The 16,621-nt window shown below is 45.7% G+C and overlaps 1 protein-coding gene across 12 annotated transcripts in view; it reads right to left on the minus strand.

Moving 5' to 3' along the window:
* TNS1 (tensin 1) overlaps positions 1-16,621 on the minus strand; it is a 673,270-nt gene that overhangs the window by 125,297 nt on the left and 531,352 nt on the right. The gene's annotated exons all lie outside the window — the stretch shown is intronic.

Genomic DNA, 16,621 nt, shown 5'->3' on the forward strand with positions numbered 1-16,621 from the left:
AGACTATGATTTATAGCTACTAGTAAAAGTGTGGTGGTCTCCAGCTTTGGTGGAACTACAAGCACCAGCTTGCCCTGTCAGCTTTATGCTGTCTGTGTATTTTGAGATTTCCACCAACTAATAACTACAGCATTCTTTCAACCACCAGGCTTATTAGACTTATGCAACCAACCAAAATGACCACAATAATCAAAGCTGCCATGAAGACATTTTTCAATTTCCATGACAAAATTTACTACAACATTTTTTAAGTGCTTGGCTGGCATTAGTGCCAACAAGTGTTGGGACTTGTAGTTCCACAACAGCTGCAAAAACAACATTTTTATGAAAAAGCATCAGGACATCTAGATTGCAAGCTCTTTTGGGCACAATGCCAAGCCTTGAGCTTCGTGTAGGTTTACATTTACTGAACTTTTTGGTTCCTTTGGCAAGTCTCTCCAAAACCCGTCTGCTGTCAAAATGTCATTGTTATGGCTATGAAAATAAACAGTAATGGACGCCAACGGGCAACCAGCAATACAATGTAAATGCATTAAACACAAAAACCTCGAATAGCAACACAGCGCTCTTTTTTTTGGTTCCTCTCCTGGTCTCCCCAAATCTCGTGAAGGTATAATAATCTACTAGAGAACTTTTTGGTTCCTTTGATCTGCTCCCGAAAACCTGACCGGTCCTACTGTCTACATGTCAATGTACAGCAATGAATTTTATAAATAAATAATAACTATCCGAGAAAGAAATGACTATTAATATAACAATTTAACTACATGAAACGTAAGAGCCTCCACTGCTCTCTTCTCCAAGTTCAGATGCTCTAGTAGAGTTGGAAACAGTCTAGGCAACGTTGTCACCAATAACTCTGAGATATTTTTTGTCACGACAACTTGCAGCAAAAGGCACAAACTGGGTTTAAAAGGGTGTCAAGCAGAATGACAAGCACCGACAAGCAGAGGAAGGGGGTCTGACACTTACCCGCGGGGCGCTTAAAGGGGAGATTTAGTCCTCAGCATCAGTGCTGAATTAGGAAGACTTTTCGTATATGCTCGGTCCTCTGGAGTGAGCAAGAGAGAGAAAGGGAGGGGGAGAGAGGAGAAGAAGGAGAAGGAGTGTCTGCATTGCTCTCCAAAGCTTGGAGCAGATAGAGGAACTCTGCAATGAGGCATTTCGGGGGGTTTGGCCTCAGCTATGCCATTCAGCTATGACATCAGCGCAGACAGAGAGAGCAGTCTTTCCCTCTTACAATAACATGGGCTGGAGCAAAGCGGAGGAGTAAAGAGGCACAAAACAAACTTTGACTAGCAGCTTAGAGGAATTTTTCAAAGTTTCCAGGGCATAGATAGCACACTTCAACCTAAAGGGTATGAACACCCCAAGGAGGAACTTCTCGCATTGTGTCCCTTTTGGTCTGTTAAATACACCATTGAAAGCATTCTGTTATATCTGCTTTATATGTAAAAAAAAAAAATACCTGTTGATCCTGCCAGAAATCATGTGATCCGGTACTCTTAAACTGTCCTGCATTCTTCTTAAAGTGGTAGTAACGGTGTTTTTTGGGGTTTTTTTGTATTTATACCTACAGGTAACCCTATAATAAGGTTTACCGGTAGGTACAGTAAATATCTCCTAAATGTTAACAGTTTAGGACAGGGGTATTGAATTAAAATTCATGGAGGTCCTGCCATTAAAATTGTCATCCAGCAGAGGTCCGAGTCATGTTTGTTTTATGACTCGGTTTCTTCACATCGCAACCCCCCCTTACAATACAATTTCCCCTTTTACATCAGTGCCATCAGTCCTTCCCATTTACACCACAGTGCCCCCTTTTACATTACAGAACCCCCTCTTTACACTACAGTCCCCATTTACATTACATTCCCCCTTTACATAAGAGCACCCCCTTTACAACTGAGCCTCTCTTTACAATACAGCCCCTTTACAGTACAGTGCCTGCTTTACATCACAGCCCCCCTTTGCATCCAAGACCCCCCATTTTACATCACCGTGCCTCCTTTACTTAAATGTCTTATGTCCCCCTTTACATCATAGCACCCCCACCTTACATCAGAGACCTGCACCCTTTACATCGGCCCCCTTCCTTGCAATCCCGGTCCCCTTCACAGTCCCCCTTCCTTGCACCTCAGTCCATATCACAGCCCCTTTCTTGCACCCCAGACCCCTTTACAGCTCCACCTTACTTGTATCCCAGTTCCCTTCACACCCCCCCCCCCTTCCTAGCACCCCAGCTCCCTTTACAGTCCCTTTACAGCCCCTTGTGTCACAGTACCCCTCACAGCCCCCCTTTACTTGCACCCCAGTTCCCTTCAAAGCTCCCCTCCCTTCTTGAATCTCAGTCCCCTTCAGAGCCCCCCCCCCTTCCTAGCACCCCAGCCTCCTTTACAGCCCCCCTTTATTTGCATCTAAGTCACCCCTTAATTGCATCTCAGTCCTCTTTACAGCCCCCCCCATTGTATCCCAGTCCCCTTCACAGCCCCCCTCGTTTTATCCCAGTCCCCTTTACAGCCCCCCTCCCTGTATCCCAGTCCCCTTTAGAGCACCCCTCGTTGTATCACAGCACCCCCTTCGTGTATCCCAGTCCCCTTCATAGCCCCCCCTCCTTGTATCCCAGTCCCCTTCACAGCCCCCCTCCTTGTATCCCAGTCCCCTTCACAGCCCCCCCCCCCTCCATGTATCCCAGACCCTTTCACAGCCCCCCCTCCTTGTATCCCAGTCCCCTTCACAGCCCCCCCCCTCCATGTATCCCAGACCCCTTCACAGCCCCCCTCCTTGTATCCCAGTCCCCTTCACAGCCCACCCCTCCTTGTACTCCTTGTATCCCAGTCCCCTTCACAGCCCCCCTCCTTGTATCCCAGTCCCCTTCACAGCCCCCCTCCTTGTATCTCCTTGTATCCCAGTCCCCTTCACAGTCCCCCCCCCCCTTGTATCCCAGCCCCCTTTACAGCCCCCCTCCTTGTATCCCAGTCCCCTTCACAGCCCCCCTCCTTGTATCCCAGTCCCCCTCACAGCCCCCCTCCTCCATGTATCCCAGACCCCTTCACAGCCCCCCTCCTTGTATCCCAGTCCCCTTCACAACCCCCCCCCCCTCCATGTATCCCAGACCCCTTCACAGCCCCCCTCCTTGTATCCCAGTCCCCTTCACAGCCCACCCCTCCTTGTATCCCAGTCCCCCTCCTTGTATCTCCTTGTATCCCAGTCCCCTTCACAGCCCCCCCCTTGTATCCCAGCCCCCTTTACAGCCCCCCTCCTTGTATCCCAGTCCCCTTCACAGCCCCCCTCTTTGTATCCCAGTCTCCTTCACAGCCCCCTCTCCTGCACCCAGTTCCCTTTACAGCCCCCCTTTACTTACATCTCAGACACCCCTTCATAATTTCACTTCAGTCTCCTTCACCACCCCCCTTCCTGGCACCTGAAACGGAAATTCACCCAAACTGACCAAAAGTTCACTTTGTAGGTGGCCCTTTCCACAACATACCGAGTCACAAATTTGTGACTGACCTTTGCTCAAGCGCTGGTGAAAAATTGACAGTCAAACATTACCTCCACCAAACCAGATGCAGGCAAGGTTTGGGCATTCTGACAGCCGGCTGTCAGACCTGAATAGGGGATATTCATCTGCTCAAATGGTGTAGCTGTAGATGGAGGAATCTGTTGGAATCTATACGCCTACGGCCAGCTTCATGGATGGGGGGGGGGGGCCGTTTTGTAGTCATGTCTTAGGGTGACAACGCTACTCCTCCATAAAAACAGTATAGTGAGTGTTGTCACCCGAGGACAGGAAGTGTGTTACTGGCAGGATCACCAAATCAAAATAAAGAAAAAAAAAAAACGAATGCAGCCACCACATCTAAGGACTGGTAAGTCGCCATATATAGTATTTGTTCTTGGGTTTAGACATTCTTTATGCTTCTTTACACACGAATTATATCATGACACAGGGCCCCTGTGTGCTCCTGCCTGTGATACATACATTATATACATGAAAAACAGCCTCTCTCAACCGTTTAACACAGGGGATCCCTTGAAATAACTTCCCAGTCTCAGGGAACCCCTGCTAAAAAGAACTATATCTTCAACTCATGATACATTAATGTGATGGTCAGTGGGAAGAATGCTCCTCACACGTGTGTTCATTGGAAAGTCAACATTTTTGTTAATTCTTTAAAAATGTTACAAATAATATAAGCAGAGATCTGTTCTTTTTTTAGGTTCCTGTTGACCACTAAGAAGCTATGCCGCCAGCACACGCTTTTGAAACCTTCTAGTACCCTCAAACCAGCCCGGGGGGGTATGTTTTCTGTTCCTGTTCTTCTTTCCTGGGCTTCCAGAGTTAATCATTGAAGAGTTGGCAGGTGGTGAGTGAATTACAGTTGCTCAGCGAACAACTCTTACCCTGCCAATAGTAGAAATGTAAAGAACTGACGAGGAGAGGTCACTATGGAGGACCAAATGTGATGAACATTACAGGTGCCAAGACTCATGTTACAGCCACCAGACAGTGACCTAAGCTGGACTGTTTCATGGTAAACACACAGAAGTGAAGTCACTACTACACACTATAGATAGGGTAACACTGGCAATTAAATCTCTTTGCTACTGAGAGATTTTATCACCTGTTGGCAGTCTTATGTATAGCACTCAATATCAATGTGAGTCTAATGAGATAACTGTCAACAAGAATGTATATCTCTCCATAGCGGAGATCACTAGAGTAGCCAAGGATTAGAGGAACGCTCCAAATAGCAGAGCATGGGCTGGTACAATCACAATGTAGTAAAGTCTTTCATGCTGAAGAAGTGGTCCAGGAGGCACACTGAAACTAAATAAAATGGTTTTGCACAGAGCAGCCCTGATCCTCTTCTGCTCGGGTCCTCTGCCGGTGCTTCTTGCTCCTCCCACCTTCAGAGTGCCCCCCTAGAAATCCGATTGTTCTAGGATCACTCACGAGGGCTCGATCCCAAGCTCAGCCCCCTCCCCAATCTCTCCTCACAGACTGTGATTGACAACAGCAGAGGCTCCCGCTGCCGCCTCCATGACCACTGAGGAGAATGGAGAGAGCTGCTGCTCTCGGGCAAAGTGTTAGATCGAGATTGGGCTTGGTTAAGTAAAGAGGGGTTGGGAGGAATGAACAAAGAAAGTTTTTTTCCTTAATGCAGAGAATGCAATGAAAACCTTCTGCCTTTAGAACCAGTTAAACCACTTCACACCGGCCACATGCACATATGCAGTCTTTGGGCAAGTGGGTCTTAACGATGCCGCCCTTTGTAAACAACTTACCCTGCTGAGAGCATGCTCCCTGTATGCTCCCAGCATGTTAGCCTGCGGGGATCGGTAAGCTGCCAATGCATACTTGTGATTGGAGCTTTCCGATCAGCTGACCGCTGTGACAGCCAATCACAGCAGTCACCCTGCCCGAGAGGCGGTCAGTGTGAAAAGGGTTAACTACAATCCTACACTGCCCTATGTTCCTTAGGACCATGAATAACTACAATCCTACACTGCCCTATATTCTTGATGACCATGATTACCTACAGTCTTACACTGCCCTATGCTCTTGAGGACCATGAATAACTACAATCCTACACTGCCCTATGTTCTTGAAGACCATGATTACATACAGTCCTACACTGCCCTATGCACTTGAGGACCATGAATAACTACAATCCTGCACTGCCCTATGTTCTTGATGACCATTAATAACTACAATCCTACACTGCCCTATGTTATTGAGGACCATGAATAACTACAATCCTACACTGCCCTATGTTCTTGAGGACCATGGTTACCTACAGTCTTACACTGCCCTATGCTCTTGAGGACCATTATTAACTACAATCCTACACTGCCCTATGCTCTTGAGGACCATGAATACCTATAATCCTACACTGCCCTATGTTCCTGAGGAACATGATTACCTACAATCCTACACCGTTCTATTTCGCAAACTAAAATTCTCAACACCAGGACATCTTTCATGGAAGAAAAAAAATTGTCTGCCATTACCAAATGCCAGTTGCCTGGTTGACATGCTCCATTTTTTTTTACTTCTACTCAGGATCTACGTTCTGGTTATGGGTTGGTGACTCAGAAGGCACTAAAGCTAGCAGATCAGAATGATTTCCAGGTACATGGGCTCCACCTGACCAGAGGAAGCGTGGTTTATCTACATCAGGGGTCTCCAAACTTTCAAAAAACAAAGGGCCAGCTTAATGCCCTTCAAATTTTAGGGGGAGGGTCAGACTGTGGTGAGCGGGAGTAAAAAATAACATTATTGGTGTCAGTGGGAGGAATAGTGCCCCATTGTTGGTGTCAGTGGGAGGAATAGTACCCCATTGTTGGTGTCAGTGGGAGGAATAGTACCCCATTGTTGGTGAGAGTGGAAGGAATAGTGCACCATCATTGGTGTCAGTGGGAGGAATAGCGCCCCATTGTTAGTGTCAGTAGGAGGAATAGTACCCCATGGTTGGTGAGAGTGGAAGGAATAGTGCACCATCATTGGTGTCGGTGGAAGGAATAGTACCCCATTGTTGTTGAGAGTGCGAGGAATAGTGCCCAATCTTCAGTATCAGTGGAAGGTATAGTGTCTCGTATCAGCGGAAGGGATAGTGCCCCAAGGGCCAGATAAGGACAAGCAAAGGGCCACATCAGGCCCACGGGCTGCAGTTTGGAAATCCCGATCTACACTAAATGGGTTTCAGCTTTTTAATTTCTTCTACACATGATTAATAAAGTGCAGTCGTTCTAAAAGTGTTTTTTTATTGGAGCGAAGAACCTTCCCTATAATAGATGAATTGTAACGTTCTATCAATTTTGCCCCATCAAGGTAACATGTCAATATGACCTGAATGGGCAAAGTGACAACATTCACTTAAAAGCGGTGATCACCAAGCCCGTTACTAACAGAGGATTCAATGCAGTCAAAGTCATGTTACCCTGAGGATGAAGGTATTGATCGTTTGTAACACTTGACTACCAAGTTTGAATCTCCCAACTTCTACATTGATGGACATGATATGGTTTTTTTTTTTTGACATGGTGGTTTTTCTTTCCAAATAGAAAGATCAATACATTTTTTTGGAAAAACAGATAATATGGACAAGGTGAACAGACACCATGAAAAAAAAATTAACTTGACTGCAAATTTTCATCTTCATATTTTTCTAAAGGATTCCTTAAAAAAAAAAAGTATGTTTTCTTGAACAAAAACTTCCAGAAACTAATCTTCAAAACGTGGAATTTCAGGAGTGATGAGAGCTGGGACTTATAAAGGAGAGAGCTGCAGTTCATTGATGGCTTACTGAATATGCTGTATGGTAAGCTTCTTCCTCGAGAGGAGAAGCAGCTGGTGCTCTGGGAACGATGAAGGAAGACAACTTCAAATGACAAGAACATGGAAGATCCTGTGCGCCTGCCAAGGTCCAGCAATATTCTCATGTCTGAAAACTCCACGTTCCCCGACATCAAGTGGCGATTGTGCCTGGTGCGATGTCCCTCTGAATATATAAACAGTCCGGGAACATCTGGAAGGACTGAAAGCTTCCAGATGACTGGGACCTTTTCCGACAGCTGTATCCCTGATCAGCTGGCCTGCCAAATTCAGACTCATCCGGGCTTTATTTCATTTTTCATTTTTTTTTTTTTTTCTCTTAAAGAGCTAGACTTCTCAGAACTAAGATTTGGGTCTTCCAGAGGTGCTGCGATCTAAATCAGATATCCCAAAAAATACCAATGAAGGGTTAAGAATTAATTAAAAAAAAAAAAAAAAGATAATTATAGGTTGGCTTTGCAACTGGGGATATTTATTCTGATGTTTTTGCAACAATTCTCAACCATTTAGGTTTTGCTTTGCTGATGAATAAAATGAAAGCACTTCTTATTAATTGGGTGTTCTATTTTGAAGCATATGCAGAATAGGGAGTTTGGTATTTGAGTATTTTTATTTTTTTATTATTATTATACAGGATTTATATAGCACCAACAGTTTGCACATTGCTTTTCAACGTTATGATGTAAAATTGGAAAAAAAAAAAAGTATCATTGTTTTACTTACCATAATATGTCATGTATATCTTGAATACATGATTTAAAGGGTATTGGTAGGTAAGTGGTATTGACAAATTTGTAATTCTACATAGAAATTATTAAGGGGATAAAAAACACACACTGTTTAATTTACCTTCTCCTTCTATATGTGGATGATGGAACTGTACCTTTGGGATAAATTAGAGGTGGAGACTGCGAGCCAGGCCTTCTCGTCCTGACCTCATAAATGCACTTCTGGAAGAATGGTCCAACATTCCCATAGACACACTCCTAAACCTTGTGGACGGCCTTCCCAGAAGAGTTGAAGCTGTTATAGCTGCAAAGGGGGGGCCAACTCGATATTGAACCCTACGGACTAAGACGGCAATAAAGTTCATGTGCGTGTAAAGGCAAGCGTCCCAATACTTTTGACAATATAGTGTATCTTGAGTTGTAGATATAATCATTTTTAGGGGGTTCTTTAGAATTGGAAAATTACTTTAAGGGTTCCTCTGTGTTGAAAAGCTTGAGACAGGCTGTCCTAGAGATTGAAAACTCTATGGAATGCTAGAGATGACTCCAGTCCACCGTATTTCTTTATGCAACTGAAACATTACTTTGGGATAGACCGACCCTTTAAGTTTTCGACATCTGCAGGCACTTAGATATTTTTAAATATTCCCTTTGGCCTTCTTACTGCAACCCAGTGAAATAAGACGGTGACTCTGCAGCAGATGACCGTGGCCACATAATAATTTGGAGTCGTCCCAAATAGTTGAAGGTCTGCGCCTTCAGGATGACTACAGATCCTGCTAAACTCCACTGACAAGCGTTTTAATCACATATTTCATCCCTGGTAATTACCCTGTGTGGGCATGTTGTACAGGCGGGTCTGGCAAAATATCTTCCATATTTTTGGACGGGTCGATAAATGGTAAAGGGTAACTCTAGCCAAAAAGCTGAAAAACATGCAGTATATACAGTATTGTGTAAAGAAATATTGTAACGCTTGTGATCCCCCCCCAACTACTGCTGTGGTGTATGGCTGCCCAGATGAGGAGGGTTTATTGAAGTTCTGAAAGGATGGGAATGCCACACCAGCTTGTGTAGACCCTTTCAAAGATTTTTAATTTTGTAACAGCCACCACGTTTTGAAGGCTTAGCACCCCTCTCCCCTTAGCACCACCAGTTTGGTGACATCACTTATAGTCCTATCAGTGGTTGGGAGGCAGGGCAGTGGCACATAATCACAAAATTGCAGGCTGAGAAAAAAAAAGTCACCCTGATAATATAGGCATCTGGCTGGATCCAGGTGCCTACATTATCCAGTTTTTAGGCCCAATGAAGAGGGGGCTCTGAGCCCCAAAACCACGTAGGCGGTTTCAAAATAAAAGGTCTACACAAGCTGTTGTGGCACTCCCATCCTTTCAAAACTTTCATAAACTTCTCTCGGGGTCCGGCAAGACACTACAGGTCCATAAACCACCCATTACGTTATGTCCATCGCATCTCCATAAGGTTCAGTGCTCTTACATCCCACACATAAGGTGGGCGACTATTTATTTCTCAGCCTGCAATTTTTGTGCCACCGACCCACCTCCCAACCACTGATAGGACTATAAGTAATGCCACCAACCTGGTGACACCCATGCTCAGCTGTCTTCACATATAAGTCCACCCAAGTTTCCCCCCTCCATCATTCATCAGTTTACAGATCAGCTCCTCCCACTACAGGTCCTAGTTTCAAGTTACAGGTGGGGTGTGACAATGTATATACATATTTTATTTGTTTAATAACTCTTTATCCTAGGTTATACATCAGGGGTCTCCAAGCTTTCTAAACAAAGGGCCAGTTTACTATCCTTCAAACTTTAGGGGGGGGGGGCAGATCGGGGACAGTGGGAGTAAAAAATGACCCAAGGTCAGTGGGAGCAAACGGTTCCCCATCTTTGGCATTAAGGAGAGGAACAGTGCCCCATCATTTGTGTCAGTTGGAGGCATAGAGGCTTATGGTTGGCGTCAGTGGGAGAAATAGTGCCCCGTGGTTGGTGTCAACAGGAGGAATAGTGGCTTATCGTTGGTGTCAGTGGGAGGAATAGTGCCCCATTGCTGGTGTCAGTGGGAGGAAAACTGCCCCATCTGTGTCAGTGGGAGGAAAACTGCCCCATTGTTGGTGTCAATAGGAGGAATAGTGCCCCATTGTTGGTGTCAGTGGGAAGAATACTGTCCCATTGTTGGTGTCAATTGGAGGAATAGTGCCCCATTGTTGTTTGCAGTGGGAAAAATAGTGCCCTATTGTTGATGTCAATGGGAGGAATATTGCCCCAGTGTTGGTGTCAGTAGGAGGAATAGAGTGGCAGGCACTACGGCCCACTGTTGCTGACAGTGGAAGGGAATAATGCCCCAAGGGCCCTGATAAAAGCAAGCAAAGGGCCACATCTGGACCCCAGGCTACAGTTTGGAGACCACTGTTCTACACTGATCTATATTCTTAGTGCTCAAATGAAACTTAAAAAACAGTCATACTTCACCTTTACTTTACAGAAAATATATACAAGAATTCCAATTGGTCTCTTTGGACCGTTACTCTGATTTCCTTATCTCCAGGTTTTATGAACCAGTTTGGCTGCAGATATTCCTCCTGCCCCATCCATCAGATTAAAGGTTCTCTCATAAAATGACAGAGTGTAGCTAAACTAAGTTATTCTAGGTGCATGATTCATACAACATATGGGAGATGGATGCTCCGTGAATCACAGAAATAAGACACTCAGACTTCTATATACAGACCACGCAAAAGTGATATTTCAAGTGGAGGTGGATTTTGTTGGACTGAGTCATTCTCTGCTGCCTCAGGACTCCAGCAGGGAGATCCCCACCATGGCTCCAATCTTTGTGTCTTCCTGGCCACCTTGGGGTCTTCCAGCATCTTGTTTTTCATCTTATATATTTAATAGAAAATCCAGCTGGGATGGCAGAAACCTCTTATTATGGACACAGAAGGTGTGCAGACCTGGGAACTCAGTGTGGGGATGGTGGGAACCTCTCGTAATGGGCAAAACAGATGTGCAGACCCAGGAACTCAGCACAGGGATAGTAGAAATCCCTCATAATGGGCACATCAAGTGTGCAGACATGGGAACTCAATGCAGGGATGGAGGGAACCCCTTAAATAGGGAGAGCAAGTGTGAAGACCCAGTGCACGGATGGTGGGAACCCATCATAATGGGCATAGCAGGTGTGCAGATCCTGGAACTCAGTGCAGGGATGCTGGTAACCCCTCATTATGGGCACATGAGGTATGCCGGTCTAGGAACTTAGTACAGGGATGCTGGAAACTCATCATAATGGGCACAGCAGGTGTACAGACCCAGGAACTCAGTACAGAGATAATAGGGACCCCTCATATCAGGAACAACAGGTGTGCAGACCCAGGAAATGAGTGCAGCGATGCTGGGAACCCCTCATAATGGGCAGATCAAGTCTTCGGAGCCAGGAACTCAGTCCAGTGATGGTGGGAACCCCTCATAATCGGTACAGCGGGACTTGGAACTCAGGTGCAGGGATGGTGGGAACCCCTACAATGGGCACAACAAGTGTGGTTTCTGGGTGAGGGAGGTGGTGTGGGGAGGGATGGAAGGTCCCCTTTAGTATTACCCAAATACGTATGAAGGAGGTGGAAACATTTACTGCATAATGGAGCCCCCTTTAAATAATTAAAAGTGTGTATGGAGCCAAAACAGCTTCTTGAGTTTTCTAGAAAGAAAGGGTTAGAACATCTGTTAGAGAGGGTTGACCTCTCCAGTGGGGACAGAGGTTCTAACCCATCCATCTAAAACTTAAGAAAACTTAGGAAAAGGTTCTGGGTTCAGATACACGAAGAATGTAAGCTGGTCAGTCTAGAAGGGAAGAAGGATGAGAAGTTCAGACCCTAATTAGGGACTTCTTCGTAGATGGGGGTATGAGTACGGGACCGGCTTTGTTACAGACTTGTTTAATTTAGATGTTTCATTGGAGTTACAGGAGCTGATGTTACTGGATCTGCTGCTAAATGTCTGAAAATACCCCCCTATTTCCTGTTCAGTATGGACACTGACGCCACGGTTTATTTCCAGAAAAGTGTATGACATTCGATAGCCCGAGTGCAGGAGGTATAAATACAATTGACTGGGGAGAGCGGACTGAGGTGAGGACACAGCCTATGAAGGGAATGGGAGATAGTCACGACGGATGTCAAAGCCAAAACTCCTAACTTGTACCTTGGGTTGTGCTACTACTTCCAGGAAAAACAACATTGGAGCCTGGTGGGCCATGTCTTGGATCTGGAGCCTGGTGGGCCATGTCTTGGATCTGGAGCCTGGTGGGCTATGTCTCGGATACTCCAACAGTGAGATCTCCCAGACATAAATCCCAGCTCTGTTCCCGTCCACCGTTGTGGGTTTCAGTTCCTTCAGTTACATTCTACCTAAAATTAAATGAACAAAACAGCAGGGATGGTGGAAATCCCTCATAATGGGCACAGCAGGTGTACAGACCCGGGAGCTCATCACAAGGATGGTGGGAACCTTTCACAATGGGAAGAGTAGGTGGACAGCCCCGGGAACTCAGCACAGGGATGGTGGGAACCCCTCATAATGGGCACAACAGGTGTACAGACCCGGAAATTCAGCACAGGGATGGTGGGAACCCCTCATAATGGGCACAACAGGTGTACAGACCCAGAAATTCAGCACAGGGATGATGGAAACCCCTCATAATGGGCACAGTATGGTTTGCAGACCCCGGAACTTAACGAAGGGATGATGGAAGCCCCTCATAATGAGCGTGGTATGTTTCCAGACCCACTGAGTGTCCATGGTTTAAAGTAAATGTTCACCCTAACTGAATTATATATATATATATATATATATATATATATATATATATATATATATATATACACACACACACACACACACACGCACACACAGTATATAATACTTTTCACCTTTTTCCCTTCTGTTGCTCCACATGCGGATCTCCCGCAGCCTCTTTGCAGACAACACAGGACGACAACGGGGAGACAGGGATAAAGTGTTGTCACCTTTACGGCAACCCTAATAATTATGTTATTGAAAAATCCAGAGTTAAACTTATTAAAAAAAAAAAATTTAACTTACAATCATAAAGTGTACATGAGATTTTAGCGATTGGGTTTACATACACTTTAACTCTCCGACTTCTATAAAACAACAGTTTTAGGTGGACTGATCCTTAAATGTTTGTAATGTTTAAAGCAGAACTTTGGGCACAAAAAATTGTATTGAAATATATTAATCGATAGCCGTAAAGGATGAAAAAAAAAAATCTACCTTGTGCGCAGCAAATTCCTTTGCAAACCCAGATATTACCTTGTAAAATTAGCAGTGACATCATCACTGGGCTGTACATAGCCTGTGCAGAGAGCAGAGCTGTGGGAGGAGCCTGGCAAGCTCCACCTACTCCAGGCTGCCTGCAGAAAACTACAGGAGGGGGGGCGGAGGCCAGACCAGTCACCCTGCACAAGGAGAGAGAACAGAGTTGTGGGAGGGGCCCAGCAGGCTCCACCCACTACAGGCTGCCTGCAGAAAACTAAAGGAGGGGGCGGAGACCAGACCAGTCACCCTGCACAAGGAGAGAGAGCAGAGCTGTGGGAGGGGCCCAGCAGGCTCCTCCCACTACAGGCTGCCTGCACAAAACTACAGGAGGGGGCGGAGACAAGACCAGTCCCCCTGCACAAGGAGAGGGAGCAGCAGTGAGCGGTCTTTATTACAGGAAGTCTCACACTGGATTACTGCACAGATCTGGAAGAAATACACAAAGCTCACCGAGATTCAAGAATACACATGATGAATGAGATTTACAGAATATTTACTAATCCCGGAATTCAGGGTGAATTTTTCCGGTTGTTATTCCTCTATCTCAGAATATGGATGGCCCTGAAATTCTCCTATCTGTGTGGATGTTTCTTGCAGTCGGTTGGGTCTGTTGCTCGCGCACACAGTGGGCCTTTTGTGGCCTGTTGTTCCCACTGGAATCATGTCCCCGTCCCATCGCCATGTGACAAGAATGACATGGAGATTGTTCCCGAGGATCTCGTTTCCCTGCCCTGGATTCCAGCACACAAAGCCCGGACCAGCGACGTACACAGACCCCGGGGGATGCTGGGTAATGAGCTGAATTCATTATGCAAATATCGGGCCAGTCAATGGAGGTATTCTACGGCCTTTCTATAGACTGTGGGATTCATTACAATGAGGGGAATTAGGCAAACGCCACAAAATAATAATGAGGCATCGCCGCGGATTTCTGAGACAGAGGATCGCCGTGAGATGTGAATGGAAGAGGGGGGTCAGTGGAATAAAATTCCAAAATGATTTCTGATTTTTGGGCCGCACACAAACTGGAGTTATTTTTAAATATAAAACAAAAAATATAATTTTAATTTTTTTTTTTAAATAAAGGGGTATGCACTGCTTCCTCTCCGCACACTACTACAGGAGGGGCATATACTGCAGGAGCTGCTTCATCTCCACACACTACTACAGGAGGGGCATATACTGCAGGAGCTGCTTCATCTCCACACACTACTACAGGAGGGGCATATACTGCAGGAGCTGCTTCATCTCCACACACTACCGGACTTCGGGGGAACATATACTGCAGGTCCAGGAAGAGCATTCCTCTCCGCATACTAATACACTCCACTGGAATATACACTATATAGTCAAAAGTATTGGGACACCTGCCTTTAACCACGCATGAACTTTAATGGCATCCCAGTCTTAGTCCGTAGGGTTCAATATTGAGTTGGCTCCGCCCTTTACAGCTATAACAGCTTCAACTCAACTACATTTTGGACAATTTTTCATGCCCCCAACTTTGTGTGAACAGTTTGGGGACGGCCCCTTCCTGTTCCAACATGACTGCGCACCAGTGCACAAAGCAAGGTCCATAAAAACATGGATGAGCCAGTTTGGGGTGGAGGAACTTGACTGGCCTGCACAGAGTCCTGACCTCAGCACGATACTTTCGGGTTGTACTGACACCAATATTTGGGGGGGGGGGGTTATTTCAGCCACTGACACCAGTGCTGGGGGTTATTATTGCATCCTCTGACATGAATGCTGGGGGTTATTATTGCACCCACTGACATGAATGCTGGGGGTTATTATTACACCCATTGACATGAATGCTGGGGGTTATTATTGCACCCTGTGACATGAATGCTGGGGGTTATTATTGCACCCTGTGACATGAATTCTGGCGGTTATTATTACATCCTCAGACATGAATGCTGGGGGTCATTATTGCACCCACTGACATGAATGCTGGGGGTTATTATTGCATCCTTTGACATGAATGCTGGGGGTTATTATTGCACCCTGTGACATGAATGCTGGAGGTTATTATTGCACCCACTGACATGAATGCTGGGGGTTATTATTACACCCATTGACATGAATGCTGGGGGTTATTATTACATCCTCAGACATGAATGCTGGAGGTTATTATTGCACCCACTGACATGAATGCTGGAGGTTATTATTGCACCCACTGACATGAATGCTGGAGGTTATTGTTACACCCACTGACATGAATGCTGGAGGTTATTGTTACACCCACTGACATGAATGCTGGAGGTTATTGTTACACCCACTGACATGAATGCTGGAGGTTATTGTTACACCCACTGACATGAATGCTGGAGGTTATTATTGCATCCTCTGACATGAATGCTGGAGGTTATTATTGCATCCTCTGACATGAATGCTGGGGGTTATTATTGCATCCTCTGACACCAATATTGGGGGGTTATTATTGCATCCTCTGACATGAATGCTGGGGGTTATTATTACATCCACTGACACCATTGTTGGGAGATTATTACTTCAGTCACTGACAGCAATGCTGGGGGGTAGTACGGTGTCCACTGAGGCCAAATGTTGGGGGTTATTGTACTCCAACCACTTCAGTATGCATTGCGATATGCTGCAAAAAAAAAGCAGCAGGACCAAAATTTTTTGGTGTTGAGGTGCAAATAGGCACTGCGATTGTTCGGCCTCCAGAAATAGATAGGGGGTCGCACCTGAGGCCCTCTTTGATGTTCATGTTGACCACCGTTGCTCATGAACATGCACTGCAGGAGCTGCTGCCTTTCTGCACTCGTTATGGTCAATACAAACTCAACATGAATTCTGTTTTTTATGCCGCTATGGGAACTGTTATAGACCCATCCTCAGCATGTCTGTACATTTCAGTCCAGTCATATCACACAGCACAGAGATGTCCGCTGTCCTGCCGGGTCTATGAAATTCTCAGACAGCTCTGAGAATAGTTCAGGAATGGCGGAGCACCCGGCCAGCATCCCCCACTCTGCACTCCCTGATTTCCAGGACCCGGGACACCCATCCAACGTTCAGAAATATCCGGACGGGTTTAGGCTGGATGACCGCAGGACGCCGCTGACCGCAGTCTCCATAAGAGTCCACCTGGAATGATAATAATCCCTCTCCATCATCTACACCAAGTATAGCCACCAGCAGTAATCACATGCAATAAATCC

Source organism: Aquarana catesbeiana, linkage group LG06 (genome assembly GCF_042186555.1).
Source record: "Aquarana catesbeiana isolate 2022-GZ linkage group LG06, ASM4218655v1, whole genome shotgun sequence".
In the NCBI taxonomy this organism is placed as follows: domain Eukaryota; kingdom Metazoa; phylum Chordata; class Amphibia; order Anura; family Ranidae; genus Aquarana; species Aquarana catesbeiana.